The 16,763-nt window shown below is 50.5% G+C and overlaps 1 protein-coding gene across 11 annotated transcripts in view; it reads left to right on the top strand.

The window, feature by feature from the left end:
* Nucleotides 1-5,937: 5,937 nt before the first annotated feature.
* SMOX (spermine oxidase) overlaps nucleotides 5,938-16,763 on the top strand; it is a 53,606-nt gene continuing 42,780 nt past the window's right edge. For 2 of the 11 annotated variants that reach the window (XM_036245542.1, XM_036245534.1), the window contains exon 1: nucleotides 5,938-6,081. The gene's annotated coding sequence lies outside the window, so the exon portion shown is untranslated. Of the gene's footprint in view, nucleotides 6,082-6,894; nucleotides 7,009-12,191; nucleotides 12,427-16,763 lie in introns of those variants that run through there. The other 9 variants (XM_036245538.1, XM_036245535.1, XM_036245545.1 and 6 more) reach the window with 7 other exon arrangements.

The following is a 16,763-nucleotide window of genomic DNA, read 5'->3' on the forward strand; positions in this document are numbered from 1 at the left end:
GTGAGTAAGACATGAACTTTTATTATGTTTGAACCACTGTATTCTTGGGTCTCTTTGTTATAGCAGCCAGCGTTACTGTAACTAACACTTCTTAAAGCACTTCTTTGTTACTCTGCCCTCATAGCACAGGGCAGCCTGCTCCCTGTGATGGGGTGTGTGGAAGTGCTTTGTAAACTGTGAAGTGCTCTACATAGGAGAAGTCTGACTGTGATCAGTGCTTTACTAACGTTTCAACAAAAAACAGGCTCTAAGTCAGCAGAATCAATGTAGCAGAGACTAATGCTAACAATTACTGACATCTAGAGGTGGGGCTGATGGCTTGGACATCACTTTTCACACCCTTTATTCCTTATAATACTTACCACAATCCTGAGAGACAGACTTTTATCTTTACACCCATTTTAAGGATGACAAGAGGGAACATGGTGAACTTGCTCAAGGCCTCACAGCTGGTCAGGTGCCTGAGCCTGACTTATCCCCCCTTGTTCTGGGAAAAAACAATGAAAAAGTGTTTAACTCTCATCCATTCTGCACCAATTAGGCTATTCAAAGACCACCTTGAAAGGATAGAAAAACAGGTTACACCTAAGGTTGTTGATGCTGGTGACTTGTAAGTGTTTAACTTCCATCCCTAGTTGAACCTGCCTACCCCAGGAATCTGTTCTTAAAAATAAGAGACGGTAGCCCTGGCTGGTTTGGCTCAGTGATTAAAGCGTTGGCCTGTGGACCAAAGAGTCACGGTTTGATCCTGGTCAAGGGCATGGCATGTACCTTGGTCGTGGTTCAGTTCTGGCCCTGGTCAGGGTTGTGCGGGAAGCAGTCAATTTGTCTCTTTTGCATTGATATTTCTCTCTCTCTCTTTCTCCCCCTCCCTTCCACTCTGTCTAAAAATAAATGAAAAAATATTCTCGCGTGAGGATTAAAAAACAATAGAGAGAGAAAGGAATTAATTTGGGGTTTCTACTTTGTGGTAGATCACTTGCAAAGATGCCTACCAAAGAGTCCTTTCATTCCTATATGTGCATTTCTTTTTTATCCTCACTTGAGGACATTTTTGCATTTATCTTCAGATAGAGTGTGAAGGAGAGAGGGAGGAAGAGAGAGAGAGAGAGAAACATCAATGTGAGAGAGACACACTGACTGGCTGCCACCCACACAACCCCAACCGGGGCCGGGGACAAACTGTATGTGCCCTTAGTGGGAACTGAACCTGGGACTCTCTGGTCCGTGGGCCAACACTCCAACTGCTGAGCCAAACCGGCCAGGGCTGCATGTACATTTTTTATGGGTTGAATCATGTCTAACCCCCACAGATAGATTGAATACGTTGGAGATATATTGGAGTCCTGATGTTCTGTACCTCAGACTATGACCTTATCTGAAGATTGGGTCTTTACAAGGGTAATCAAGTTAAAAGGAAGTTATTAGGGTGGACCCTAATCACTGATGTCCCTATAAAAAGGAAATTTGGACACAGAGATAGGGATATGCACACAGGGGGAACTCGTGTGAAGATGAAGGCATAAAGGCAGAAATCAAGGTGCTGCATGTACAAGCCAGTGAACACAAAAGATTGTGAGCAGACCACCAGAGCCAGGAGAGAAAAATGGAACAGATTCTCCCTCATGGAAGGAACCACCCCGGCCGACAGCTTGACGTTGGACTTCCAGCCTCCAGAACTATGAGAGTAAATTTCTGCTGACTAAGCCAACCAGTGTGTGGGGCTTTGTTGTAGCAGCCTTAGCACATTAATACAATACTCTACTCTTCCTAGCAAGAGGTGGAGTCAATTTACCCCCTCCTTGAATCTGGGCTGGCTTTATGACTTTTTGTAGCCAGCAGAATGTGGTAAAATCATGAATTGGCAGCTCTGGGCCTCGAGCTTAAGATTCTCGGCAGCTTCCATTTTTACCCTCAGAGAAGCCAGGCTGCCCTGTTGTAAGGAAGTCTGGGCTGTCTTGCTGGAGAGGTCACCTGGAGGGAGAAGTCATTTACATTGTTCTAGGCCCAGCCAAGCTTCCCGCTGAGGTCCCTAGTAAATTAACGTCACATGTGGCAGAAGAACTGTCAAGCTGAGCCCAGTCAACACAAAGAGTTGTGAGAAATACAAAATTATTGTTGTTTTAAGACACCAAGTTTTGGGTAGCCATAGACAACTGAAATGTGTTTTGGCAAGTATTCCAGCACCTCTACCACTGTTGACCCTAAAGCCAGATGCCTCCAGTGCCGTCCTCGCTACCATCCTCCTGAACGGATTCTGGGTGACTTCCATCTCCTCACATTGCTTACTTCCACATGAAAATCTTCAGTGGAGTGCTGGCTGGTTTGGCTCAGTGGTTAGAGTGTCAGCCTGCGGACCAGAGAGTCCTGGGTTCGGTTCCCGCTAAGGGCATGTACCTCGGTTGCAGTTTGTCCCCGGCCCAATTAGGGTCGTGCAGGTGGCAACCAGTTGATGTGTCTCTCTCACATTGATGTTTCTCTCTCTCTCTTCCCCCTCTCTCCCTCTCGCTTTATCTGAGGATAAATGCAAAAATGTCCTCTGATGAGGATAAAAAAAAGTCTTCAGTAGTGCCTCAGGCTTCAGGCCTGGATGATGCCAGCACCTCAGTTGCAAAGGAGACTGGGAAAGAGTGTTTCTGGCCAATATATATAACATGATGAAGGCCTTCAACAATGGCATATGTATATGAATAATTTTTCTTGTGTGTGTGATACTTACTGTGCTCTTGGCACACAGCTCTGGGCCCATTCACCTTCTAATTGTGAACAGTACTTTGACATCGCCCTTCCTCACTCTCCATCCCTGTGGTTTGGACGGGATTAATGCCAGGGCTGGACATGTGATTCAGGCCCAAACAATGATATGTGACCCAATCAGAGACGACTTGGTGTAACCTTGATTTTTTTGCTGGGACAGCTGAAAGAAGTGAGGACTTGGGCTGTGAGGTGCAGCGTAGAGCTGCTGGCTGTCATCTTGCTGCCCTAAGGATCAAGAGATGAGAGATGAGGAGAGAAAGACAAAGTCTTAATGATATTTTTTGAGCCTTTTGGTACCCAAGTAAGTTATACTATTGGAGTCTTCTGTTATGTGAGCATATAAATGTCCTATTTGCTTACACCAAACCAATTTGAGTAGATTCCCATTATTTGTAATCTGTCAAGTCCACATATATATTAATTTTATTTATTTATTTATTTATTTATTTATTTATTCCTTTTATTGATTTTAGAGAGAGAGAAAGGAAGAGGGAGAGAGAGATAGAAACATTGATGAGAGAGAACATCAACTGGCTGCCTCCTACATGCCCCTCGCTGGGGATCAGGCCCACAACCCGGGCATGTGTCCTGACCGGGAATCGAACCGGTGACTTCTTGATGCATGGGTGGACTCTCAACCACTGAGCCACAGCAGCCGGACTATTAATGGTTTTCTCTAATAGTCACAACACTCCTTGGAATAGGTATTATTAACCCCATTTTACAGATAATTAAACTGATGCACAGAGAGGCCACATGGAGGCAGAATTCAAAGTCAGAAAATCTAATCCTGAGAGCCTACTCATAAACATTCTGTCCTCCTTGGTGATGGGGAAGATTCACAGAGGAGTGTGTGACATTAACTTAACATTTATCTCCAAGGGGACATAGGAGTTTGTCAGGAGCAGGGAGAAAGGCTTCTAGGTGAAGGGAATCATTTGGACAACGACAAGGCCTTTTCTGCTAAGAAGAAACTTCATCTGAAATTCACTATGTACACGTCCTACTGCCTGTTGTGGAGGACAGACTGTTCCATGGTGTGACTGCTACCAGACCCACCAGCTAGATCCTGGCCAGAATAGGGATTGCTTCCCCTAAATCCCTTCAGACTGTTTAATCCACTCTTTCCCAGTACCTTAGATTATGCTGATTCATGGAACAGGTTCTTGCCCTAGCAAGCATGCAAGGCATTTGCCCACAATCTGGAGTGAGTCACGAATCAGTACCCATAAGCTTCCTGCTGAATTGTATATAATTCTTTAGGGCCTTCCATGTGGCAGGAAGATATCCATCCCTGGAGATGAGCCTTGTATGTAAATTCCCCTCTTGCCTGAGAAATTTTCCCAACACCGGTACCCAATCGAATCCCTCTGAGACAGGCCAGTAAGCCAGGACAAGAAGAATAGGGAAACTGAGACAGTTAAACAGCAGTTTGCAGCCATCTAGTAAATCCTATCTTATCTAAACCAGAGACACTTGAGAGTAAACGGTTTGCACTTCTCCCTAGCTAGAGGGTAAATAGCTTAAATCACCCTACTCAGGGAGACAGATAGCAAAAACCCAATTAGTGCCATTTGCCAATCACACTCAAGGACAGATGAAGTTAAGAGAATAAATCTCATTTTGGTACACCAGCATAAAGCTGATGAGTATTTTATTGAAATCCTTCCCTAAGACCTCCCTTAAACACCCAGCCTTTAAGCCCTCCAAACAAATGTTCTAGGGAACCCTCTCCTTCCCAGGAGCACACCTACGCCCCCCCCCCCCATTTCTTCCCTCATAGGTATGCATCTCCTAAACTCTAATGGTCCCCATGAGCCTTGCAACCAGGGCAGCAATGGGCAGTGGCAGCTCATCCCAGGCAAGCCCCAAGGCCCCCTTTTCTCTGACTTCGTGAGACAAAGCAGACCAGCCTAGGCTCATTTCCCCAGCCCTTTCTTGTTTCACTGTTCCCAGCTTTAATGAATATCCTCTAAAATTCACCTGGACTTGTGTTGTGAAACTTTACCTGCATGAAATTAACAACCCACACACTACTGGCTGGCCCTAGGCAGATCTTCAGGGCCAGGTCCCCTTTCTGGTAAAACCTCCTACAGAGGAGCATCAAAACCCCGTACTGCAGGGAAACCTCTGTCCTCTGAGGGCCTATGTTCTGCATTAGGGCCTGGTGGGTTAACTGTGAGGTCTGGGTTAGGTGAGGCACCTCCTCAGTCTGAAAGACAGTCCAGGGCAGTAGTCTGGACTCCAGTGAAGGCTTGCACCCCTTGGACTGGATCTCTACCAGTCCCAGGAGGCCCTGAAGATGTTTACAGAGACCAAGCATCCCCCCCCCCCCAAAACTATAGCAAATGAAAAACTGTACAAGGAACCAGAGCAGTGCTTGTAGAATCTCAAACAAAAACAAATAAGTAATTTCTAAATAATTCTGATTACAAGAAAAAAAAAGAAAGAAAAATAAAAGTTACCCTCAAACTTGTATTAGCTTCGGTTTTCGTTAAATCAAGGATGAGGCAGTGGGTACCAATCAAGGATATTTTCTTGAAGAGGCCACTTCCACTCACGGTCGTGGGCTGAAAGAAACTGGCTGTGGAGATTTGAGTGCCTCACCACCCATTGCTGTTGCGGGTTTGAGACTGATTCTCGGAGGCTGGGGGGTGGGGTGGAGGGTGCAGCAGCAGTGTTGGAGAGAAAATGAGGTTGGGGGTGGCCCTTGGGACGAGCCCTCTGACTAGTGGAGGGTCTGCGGAAGTGAAGGCAACTCCAGGAGGAGAGAAGTGTGCCTTTTCTTTAAGAAAGGGCGGTGCCGAACTCCGCGGGTAAACTGAGGCCCGAGTCCCGGCTCTGCTGGTAACCTGGCAGGCAGCCTGGGCCCTACGTTCCGCCCAGTACAGGACGTGCCAGGCTAGTCCGGCTACTTTTCTTTCGGGGGTGGGTGGGGACTTTGGCGCACAGCTTGACCAGGGGAAGGGGCGTAGGGCCCAGGTGGGGAGCGCGGAGCACGGAACTGGAGGCAGGGGTACCGCGCTCCTCAGCCCCCGAGATCGCCCGTTTCCCTGTCCCCGGCGGGGCGGGGCCGGGGAGGAGCTGGGCGCGGCCCCGCCTGGAGGCGGAGCGGGGGCCGGGCCGGAGCCGACCGGGCGGGGTGGGCCGGGGACGTGAGGCGGAGCGGGGCCCCACACAGGCCGCGGCGGCTGGCTCGGGCCCCTACGGTCCCGGTGGCGGCTGGAGGAGGAAGCCAGGCGGCGGAGGAGGAGGGGAGAGAGAGGAGGACGAGGCTGGAGCGCCGTTCGCCGCAGACTCACTTCCCCGGCTCAGCAGGGAAAGGTACGGTGCGCCCGCTCTCCCGTCCCGGCCCCCGGCGCCCGGTCTTCGCTCGGGGACTGCGGCCGCCGCGGGAGGGTTAGGGGCCCGGGGCAGCCCCTGAGGCTCGGCGGGTCCCGGGCTCCCGCGGCCAGCGCGGCGCTCGGGCGGGAGGGCTGGGCGCGCGGCGTTCCCCGGGCTCCCGGAGAGCGGTGGGCGCCGCGCCCCCTTCGCCCGCGTCGGGGGAGGCGGTGGTCGGGCCCGGGGGTCGGTGATCTGGAGAGTGGGCTGCGCGGGCCGGGCGAGCGGGCCGGGATGGAGGGCAGGCCGGACCCCGCGGGCTGCGTGCTGCTGGGGAGCGCCTGGGGCGCCTGGCGGGCGCGCTTTGTGGGCGCAGACAAAGCCGGGCGCCGACGCCCCGCGACGACTGGGGCCGCCCAGAGGGTGGCCGCTGGGAGAGAAGAGAAGGGCCCGGGGCGACCGCCGGGACCGGGAGAGAGGCTGGGCCGCCCTCCCCGCGGGAGTCCGGGTGGTCTTCTGGGGGTGGGGGGTGGGGGCGCCGGACAGGGTGGGGGGCAGCTCTCTCTGATGGTCCAACTAGGGGCTCACCGGTTGTGCCGGGCTTGGCGAGAGCCACGCTCAGAAAGGGGTAGTGTGTTGGAGGGTTCACTTTGGGAGACAGACTGAGGGAAGCCTCTGCTTTGCGGTGGGGGCTGGGGCTTTGGTGGAGCCGTGAGGGACCCACGGACTCCCCCCCCCCCCAATTAGCACCAGGAAAGGGTACTACCTGATGAGATAAGCCCTGTGGCTGACACATATGGTGAGATATGTTCACAGGTTGTTTGCAGAACCTGCCAGTCCGTGCCAGTCCGCGGGAGGGCCACTTGTCCAAGCAGCGAAACAAGCCAGGTGCCCCGGGGATCATTGAAGTGGGCACGAATGGAGAGTAGGGTAGGTGTGGATAGGTGTGCATCTGAAAGTGTGTTCAGTGAAGGCCCCACATCTGTATTCTGCTGCCTTTCCTCTCTTCCCCTCCCCTTCTGTCTTGTTGGGGGCATGAAACATCCCAATTCCTGCCACAGGCCAATGGCCCCACTTGGGTTCTAAGGTGCTTTGCTCCCTGTCCCCCATTCTTCAATCACTTCCCCTCTCTCCAGTGGTAGAAGTGGCTTCTTTCCCCTGGATTATTCACACAGTGCAAGAACATGCTTTGGCACCCTCCTCCATTGCACCCTACATTTCACAGTCCCCCTTTTGCCTCCGTCCCTCATTCTCCCTCAGCAACAGACCCACTTCTCACAGCAAAGCTTCTCCGAGAGCTGCCTGTCCCTGTCCCTCTGGAGCCCATCCCTTTAGTTCCTCAGCCCACTTGACCTGGCTCTGTCCCACCACTTCACTGACACTGCCCTGCCCACCTCTCTGTGCCAGTCAGTGTCTCCAGTGATTTCCTCACCCCCATGTCCAGGTTTTCCTTGACCTCTCTTGGTCTTGTTGATAATTTTCTCCTTCTAGAACCAATCATCTCTCTTGGCTTTTCTTGGTTTTCTTCTCTTTCTCTGCCTGGCTAGCCCTTCCTTAGTCATCTTTGGGGACAACTTCACTCGACTCTGAATGTTGGAGGATCTCATGGCTCTGTCCTTAGTCCCGTCCTCTCCCTCGACTCCCTTCTTTTTACATACCCCCCACTCCAAGCTCTCGTTCTTTTTTAAGACTTTGAAAATCAAGCATTAATTTACAAACACACAGATCTTAAATGTACATCATTTTCATTCTCATGCTTTTAAGTAGCAAATTTTACCTCTAGACTCTCTATTCAACCACCCATGTGATGATTTATGTTGTCCTGGATGTGTCATAAGTATGAAACTTCATATGGATAACACAGAACCCTGACTGTACTCCCCAAACATGTTCCTCCACAGGCCTTCCCATCTCAGTAAACCCACCCAGATTTAAAGACAGGAAACCAGGTGGCATCAATTTCTCCCTTTGCCCCCATCCCCACAACCAGTCCAACAGCAAATCCTTTTGGTTATTTTTTGCAAAATCAATCTGAGGCATGTTCTTCAAGCTCTGACTCCATTACGCCACGCTAGGCCACGCCACCTTTTAAGTCTTGCCTGAATGCTGTAATAGTCATTACCTGTTTCCATAAGTCCTCACTTGCTCTCCTCTAATTGATTTGAACAGAAAAGTATTTAGAAAAATATTGATTAGATAATCTCATTCTCTAAAACCCTCCTTAGCTCCCTATTGCACTTGGAATAACATTTCAAAGCTTTCCCCTGGCCTGTGAGACCCTTCATGATCTGGCCATCTCTGACCCCCCTACCTTATCTTGTCCCTTTGAATCTTCCCAACAGCCATACCTGAATCACTTTGCTCTTGAACACCCCAAGCTTTTTTCTGTTCTTGTGCCTTTGCTTATGCTGTTTTCTCTGCCTGGAGTGTTCTTCCAGGGTTTTCTACTGGGCTGACTTGGCTTCTTATTTTTCAGGTCTCAGCTTAAGTCTGCCTTTCTCAAGTGCCTTCCCAGTCTTGGTAGAGGGCCTCTCCCTACCCCATAATTCATCATAGTTCCTGTTTTACTTTCTTTATTATATTTATCACAGTTCGTAAACATTTGTTACAATTATCTTTTTACTCGATCTGGCTGGAACCTCGACTGAATGGCCCACTGCTGTATCTGGAGCATCTACACAGTGCCTGGCACACAGCTGTTGCTCAGGAAATCTGGAGCCAGGTGGGAAGGTCAGGGCTGGGCCACGCAGAAAGAGGTGGGCATTGCAGTTAGCACAGGAGCTGCCTTTCAACCTCAAGTGACCCTGAAGGTTTTTATTTTCTTTCCATAAAAGCATTTGTGGGACCAGTGGGGTGTGAAACAGGGAAATGGAAAAGACGAAGTGTCTTGAAGGCAGGCCTGTATGCCTAGGGGGAGACTGGGGGGTCTGGGGGGTGTAGAATCAGTGTGGGTTGAAGATAAATGACTTCCTTTGCTCTCTTTGGTGGGAATCCAGGCTAGGTTAATGGGTGTGTGTGTGGGGAGGGTGTTCTCTAACTCAGGAGATGGGAGCAGTTTGGGCAGCTGGGGATTTATTTCAGGCTACTCCCTGGGTGACTGGTGGGTGCCCATCCCTGGAGGGCAGGGAGTTGAAGGGGTGGAACAAACTGGGGCTGGGGGGTTTCTCTGTGAGACCCTTGTCTTTCCACCCACAGCTCTCTTCTTTTTTTTTTTTTTTATCCTCACCCGAGGACATTTTTGCATTTTTTGTACAGATAGAGTGGGAGGGAGAGAGAGGAAGAGACAGAGAGAGAGAAATATCGACATGAAGGGACACATCGAGTGGCTGCCGCCGCACGACCAACCAGGGCCGGGGACAAACTGCAACCGAAGTACATGCCCTTAGCGGGAACCGAACCCGGGTCTCTCCGGACCGCAGGCCGATGCTCTAACCGCCGAGCCAAACCGGCCAGGGCCACAGCTTTCTTCTTTGCGTAGAGGATTCAGCTGATAATGGAATTGTGTGGCTGGTGCTCCCTCAATGGAGGGCCAAGAGCCAGGGGACCTCAGATCTGGGAGGGAAGGGAGCTGGGTCCTAAACAGGCAGACTGGTGATGGACCAAGGTAACACTGTGAGGTGGGTACTGGAAATAGGGCTTAGGGATCCAGATCTAGAGTTGAGCTGGCATGCCTAATGTAGGTGGGAGCAAGGAGGGCATCCTGGGTGGGAAATCAGGTAAAGGCTGAGAGGCTGGGCCAGGGCCCTGCTATACTCAGTGGGTGCCAGGCAATATTCTAAGGACTTTGCTGCTCTAGTCCTCTTAATAGCTCCAAAAAGTAGGTCTTATTGTGTTTAACAGATGGGAAGACTGAGGCACAGACATACAATGGAATAATGACAGAATAGGGATTTGAACCCAGGTAACTGGCTTCAGAATCCATGGTGTAAGCCACCCCAGTCTACCACCTCTCTCAGAGGGGCACCAGCTGAAGCCTTCTTAACAAACAAATGGTTTTTCTACACTTCCAGACTCAGGGTGACATGCAGGCTGCATATCTTGGGGACTGAGGAGGTAGGAAAGAAGCCCTAACCTCTAAGGTAGAAGGATCCTCCCTCAGTGAATTTCTCTACGTCATGTCCTACCTTTTCTTCCAGGAGGGACTCGGGCTCAGGCTGAGTCGCTGGGCATCAAACACTCTGTGATTTTAGGGTACTGGGAAGTCATCTTCTTTTGGTACTAAAACAGCTGCCTGCTTGAGATGCCACCATTAGAATATCACCCCTCTGCCCTCTTCATCTGCCTCTGGGGAGCCCAGGGAGGTCAGGTAGGGGCTCTGCAGAATGGACTCTGTTTTGGATTCCATCTAGAATGTTGTGAGGTAGAGCTTCAGACTTGGCCTTGGGAAACCTGAACAGGGGTCAGAGCAGGGTTGGATCAAACATGAGAGCGGAGCTGGGGGACCTGAGAAATGGGAACTGAAAAGAGCTTAATTCACTTCATGATTGGGCCTGTCCTTACCTCTTTTTGTCTATCTGTAAAATGGGATTAGAGAGGCTTTATTCCTTTGCTCCCCAGAGGTTGTGGAAGCCGGGAACTCCTTAAGGTTACATGTTTGAGTGTCTTCTCGCAGACCCAGTATGAAGGAAGACTTCCCATAGGACACCAGCCCTGAGGAACTGGGCCAGGAAGGAGGGAGCCAGGAGGAGGGTGTGGCAGCCCTGTCCTGCAAGGCTTTCCTGTTTGGTCATGAGAAGATGCCTCTGGGAAAGTGACTTGGCCTCCCAGGGGCCTGGCAGGGGTTTGCTGACCACACAGGGGTGAAGTCTCTTTTCTCCAAGTTTTGAGCCTCAGAGTTTCAGGGATGTGCTCATCTATCTTGGCAGATTCTGCCAGCCAGCTAGGAAAAGAGGGAGGCAGACTTGGTGGCATTCTCGCCTGTATTTTGGGAAACTGAGGCACAGAGCAAGCACACTGCTGCCGGAAGCTCACCAGGCCCCTGATTCTGGGCAATGCCCTTCTCTGGCGGGGAGTGAGCAGGAGGCTCATCCATGCTGCCCGAGTCCTTGTCTGCTGGGTTGAGGTGAAAGCTGTGGCAGAGCCCGAGGCTGGCAGGCAGGAGCTGAGGGTGGACTTCTTAACAACTGAATACGGGGCCTTGTTCCCTTCAGGTGTCATTTGACATCTCCTATGCCCTAGCCCAGTGTTTACAACCACTGGGAACACAGGGCAGGATTCCCACTCTCTAGGAAAGGAGTGAGCCACGCCGGGTGTGATGTAATGAGGTGCAGTTCAGACCAGCTTCCTGGAGGAGGTAGTGCTTTTACATGGTCCTGAAGTCCTGAGCAGCTTTGGCCAACAGAGGAGGGGATGGCATTCCCAAGGTGGAGGGGGAGCCCAAGCCTGGAAAGTGGGTTGAAAGCCGGTTGGAGAAAGCCTTGACTGTCAAGCTGCTGAGTCTAGACGTGATTCACTAAGCCCCGGGGAGCCATGGAAGGTTATAGGTCCTGGGTACAGTGACTTGATTAGAACAGTGGTCTATAAAAGTGCATATCAAACTCCAACGTACAGTGGATCACCTGGGAAGTTTGTTAAAATGCAGGTTCTAATTCAGCAGGTCTAGGGTGGGACCTGAGATTCTGCATTTCTAGCAAGCTTCTGGGTGGTGTGATACAGCCTGGTCCATGGGCCATGTTTGTGTAGCAAGGGTTAGATTGTGGACTCAGGCCAGGCACGTGCAGGGATGGGTGCAGGTCAGTTGGGACCTGGAAAAGGTAAAGGGGACTGTCCAGACTCCTGAGGACTATGCTGGCGGAGATGTGGGGACTGCCTCTGTGGGGGCTGAGGTGGAGGCAGGGTATAGGGGAGAATGTGGAGGAGGTAGGGTCCTGGGAAGTGGGGCTAAGTGAGGGGTCTCTGGGGGCTTTGGTCTCTGGCCAGGAACCAGGCCTGATTTTCAGGGTGTCTGGTAGTGATGAGCTCCCAAGACCATAGGAGGGTGTCTTAGGTGACTGCCCCAGGGCAGGGTGACATGCAGGCATCTTATCTTTTTCCACAGCTGAGCCCAGTCCTATGGGTAGCCAATCTGGGGTGAGCATTCTTCCTCCATCCAGGGTTGGCCCAAGGAGATTGGGGAAACAGCTGATTCAGCCTCAGACATAACATCTCCTGGAAGCCCCTAGAGTCTCCCCAGCTGCCGAGCCATCCCCCAGCAGGTGCAGCATCCTGTGAGTTCTCGTAGCCACCGCCAATGGTTACGTGAACTGTTGCTGTTGGGGTCTTCTCCCACGGGACCCCCTCCTCAGTGCACCTGGAAGTGGGGAGGCCCGGATGCTTCTCTCTGCTCTGCCCCTGGCTGGGCCACTACAGGCAAGTGTTTGCTCCCCTCTGAGACCTCAGTTTCCTGTAAATTGAGAGATTTCATCCTCTCCCTGGGGAGCAGGGGAGAGGGTCACTGGGTTTGTTGGGTAGGGTACTGCTTCTTCCTAGAATGGCAGCTGAATACATTTTAATTTTGGTTTAATATTAAAATTTGCATGCTAATAATGGAGTAGAATGAGCAATTTGTATGGAAGAACTGACCATTGTGCTTTGGGGGTCTCCTAAGGCCCTTTGCTCTCCAGGCTCAGCATGGCCTGGGGTATGGTCTTAAGGCACTGGTCAGATGAGGTCTCTTTAGACCCTGGCAGGAGGGTAGTCAATCACTTCACCCAAATTAAGGTGGGACGGTTCTGCAGCCCTGGGCAATGCCAAGAGGGGCTCTCAGGCTGAATTCCCCAAATGTCCTATACACCTAAAAGGACTGCAGGGCCCAGTGTCTGCCTGTGTGTCCCCTGCTGTGCCAGGCTGCCCTGAGGGGGTGGGAGGGAGTGGCATTTCCCAAAGACTGTTCTGAGAAACATCAAGTGTTCAGGGGACAAATAAGGGTAGAAACTGGCAAATTCACTTCACCACCATGTGAGAGATCCAGAATGCTTTTTAAGAGAATTAAAGGCTCTGACAAGTCCTGCAGAAAAGAAGCCACTTGGTGTTTCTCAAAATGACTTGATTATGGAAATTATATATCTCTATATCTATATCTATATCTATATCATCTATATCTATATCATCTATATATCTCTATATCTCTCTATATCTCTCTATCTCTGTCTCTATCTATCTCTGTCTCTATCTCTATCTCTATCTCTATCAAGACTTCCTAATAGTATCCCACCGACCAGGAAGCACCTGGTGGGAAGAGCTGACATGGAAATATGTTGCTCCATGAAAGACTACAAACAGGTAGTGCTCAAGTTCAGAAATGCTGGGGAGGGAAGGAAGGATGGATGGACAGCTTCCTGGGGGAGGTGGATTTGGTGGGACGGGAACCATTTAGACAGTCAGTGGAAGAAAAGGGCACTGCAGAGGGAGACATCTCTCCCTGGCGGGCACTGGGGCTCAGAGCCAGCTCTGGATTCTCAGGGCAACAGCTCTGCTTCCCTGGGTGGGTGAGGAATAGACCTGGGAGGATCTTTCTGGTGCCTAGGACCTAACGATTACCAGGCCTGGGTCTTTGGGATTCTGGGAGTGCCTCCCACTCCACTGCCCCTACTAATTCCTCCCTCTAGAATTTCTCTCCCAGCTGTTCATCTCAGAGAGTGGGGTTGTGACCTCTGGGCAAGAAACTAAACCTCTTGGTGCCTCAGGTTGTACATTTATACTGCGGGAATAACATTATTTCCTTTGTAGGGTTGTTGTGATAGTTGAATACCTGTTGGGTTCTCTTATTGACTAACATAGCTACAGGTAGTGTTCCCTGGAGGGACCCAGGGAAGGGGACAAAGACCAGCAGAGAGCACGGTGAGACTTGAGGTGGGGTCCTGATTGGACCAGAGGAGTGATCTTCTGTGGAGGAGAAGAAGGAGTGAGGGTGAACGAAGGTAGTCAGGACCGACTTCCTGGAGGAGTGGCCGGCCGAGTAAGATTTGGGCAGAATGAGATTTTGTGGACCACTTTGGGCCCTGTGGAACTAGTCTGGGTGTGGGAGTCAGAGGATCTGGTGGATGGGTATAGGATGCAGGGTAGCTGAGGTCAGGGAGGAGGTGTCAGGGAAATGCTTTTATTCATTAGGCCATGGGGAGCCATCAAGGTGTTTTTTTTTTAATCCTCACCTGAGGATATTTTAAAAGAAAATAATTTTAGAGAGAGAGGAAGATGTGGCTCAGTGATTGAACATCTCCCTATGCACCAAGTGGTTGCTGGTTTGATTCCTGGTCAGGGCACATGCCAGGGTTGCAGGCTCGATCCCCAGCAGGGGGCAGCTGATTGGTGTTGATGTTTCTCTCTCATTGATGTTTCTATCTCTCTCTCCTTCCTTCTATCTAAAATCAATAAAAAACATATTTAAAAAAGGGGGGGGTAAAGAGAGAGAGAAATACTAATGTGAGAGAGAAACAGCGACCGGTTGCCTCCCAACCGGTGGCTTCCTGTGCCCTGACTGGGGATCAAAGCTGCAACCTAAATGTGTGCCCTGACTGGAATCGAACCCACAACCTTTTTGTTGTATGAGACAATGCTCTAACCAACTGAGCCACCTGCCATGGCCTGCCATAGAAGGGTTTTGTTTTGGTTAATCCTCACCTGAGGATATTTTTCCATTGATTTTTTAGATAGAGTGGAAAGGAGGGAAGGAGAGAGAGAAAGACGGAGAGAAACATCGATGTGAGAGGGACACATCAATTGGCTGCCTCCCGCATGACTGCAACTGGGGCTCGGGATTGAACTTGCAACCCAGGTATGTGTCCATGACTCGGAATCGAACCTGTGACCCTTTGGTCCAATGGTCTAACCACTGAGAAGACTATCCAGGGTCCATCGAAGGTTTTTGAGGAGGGCAGTGGTTTGATCAGATCAATGTTTTAGTGAGAAATGTGGCAGGGTTGAAGGTACAGGATAGCCCCACCCCCAACATTGGGCTTCCACACAGAATAGCTATGTCCCTTCACAACTCAATGCATGGGGAGAGGTCAGGTTGCTTATATGACCCTTATCCTCGGATTCTCAGAGCTCTGAGTCATTTTCCCCCAAAGGTTGGGAATTTCATCCTGTTGCCTTCCTGGAAGGTGTGTTGCAAGTGTGGGGGTGGGGGTCGGGGCAATCCTGGGGCTGTTGCTCCCTTCTCCTACTCCTCCCCTGTGGCTGGTGGGGATGGTCCGGGAGGCCACCCTGTGTTGCTCCTTGCCACACCTCATTTCTTCTGAAGTGTGAGGACTCTTTGTTCAGCAGCTTGGGTGGGGGTAATGGGGTGTGGCCTTTCAAACAGTGACCCAAGAGAAGTCACTTTAGCAGACGGGAGGGCCCTGGCAGAGGATGCTCAGTGAGCCTGCATTCCCAGCCCAGCTCCTCTCCTGTCCTGCTTTGCCCTTCTCTCTCTCTCTCTTTTTTTTTTTTCCAAACAAGCAGAGCCTGGGGCTTTTCCTGCTCTCTCTAAACATGCTGGGAGGAGGAGGAGGAAGAAAAGCATTCGGGTTCAGCCAGAGCAGGGTGGCTTGGCTGGGAGAGTGCAGCATCCCTGACACCCCAGTCCAGATTCCTTTGTTCTCTAGCTACTTCTTGGAGGAGGATGTAAAGGAAGGTGTGATTGAAGCCCAGGAAAAGAGGCACTTGGAAAGGAGTTGTGATTTATTAGAAAACAGAACAAAGAACCTAGCCACCCTCTGCCAACTTTGTACTAGGCCCTGGCAGGCCCAGAGTGCCTGTCCTCACCTCAGGGCACCACAAAGCCTGAGCTATTAGCCCATTTCACAGACAGAGGGAGACACTGACAGTATTGGCAAATGCTATGCTTGGGTCTGCAGCCCAGCTTCTTGGACATCTGGTCCGATGCCCATTCTTCACCTCACAGACCCCTCAGAGCCTGTCCCCAAACTTTCAACCATGCTTTCCCACCACAACTAGACTTCCCATCCCCCAAGCCAGCCAACCCAGCTCCCTGAACTCCTAACGCCAGGGAGGAGGAGGGGCTGATGAGTGCTTTTGGAACTGCGAAAAACTAGACCTTGAGTCAGCTAGATTTTAGGATGACTCAAACAGAGACACTCAGGACCACCAATGGACAAACATTGTTGAGAAAGTTTTTTTTTAATTTTTTATTCAGCTTTGTCGAAACAAGACCACCAAAAATTTGGTTGCCTCCCCAAAAAATGGGAGAGAGAGAGAAGATGTTGAGAAAGATTTTCAGTGAGGTCTTTAAATGTTAAACATACAGCTCCCTGCCCTGGCAGGTTGTGCAGTGGTTAGAACATTGGGCCTCAGACCGAAGAGTTGTGGGTTCAATTCCTGATCAAGGGCATGTACCTCAGTTGCAGGTTTGATCCCTGGCCCCAGATGGGGTCGTTTGGGAGGCAATCAATCAATGTGTCTCTTTCACAGAGATGTTTCTCTCTCTCTCTCTGTCCTTCCCTCCCTCTGAAACTATCTGAAAATCAATGAGAAAATATCCTCGGGTGAAGATTAAACAAACAAACAAACAAACAAACAAACAAACAAACAAACACAAAAGAACAACATAAACATACAGATCTCTTTTACTCTCTTTGAAACAAAAATAATTTAAAAAATACACAATTAATGGAAAACTTTTAACTTAATCTGAAAAAGTAACTTAAAACAATGAACTTGACTCATTCCTTGGTTATAACAAAGAGCAAAGCCTGAGCCTTAGGACT

Source organism: Molossus molossus, unplaced genomic scaffold (assembly GCF_014108415.1).
Source record: "Molossus molossus isolate mMolMol1 unplaced genomic scaffold, mMolMol1.p scaffold_m16_p_6, whole genome shotgun sequence".
In the NCBI taxonomy this organism is placed as follows: Eukaryota; Metazoa; Chordata; class Mammalia; order Chiroptera; family Molossidae; genus Molossus; species Molossus molossus.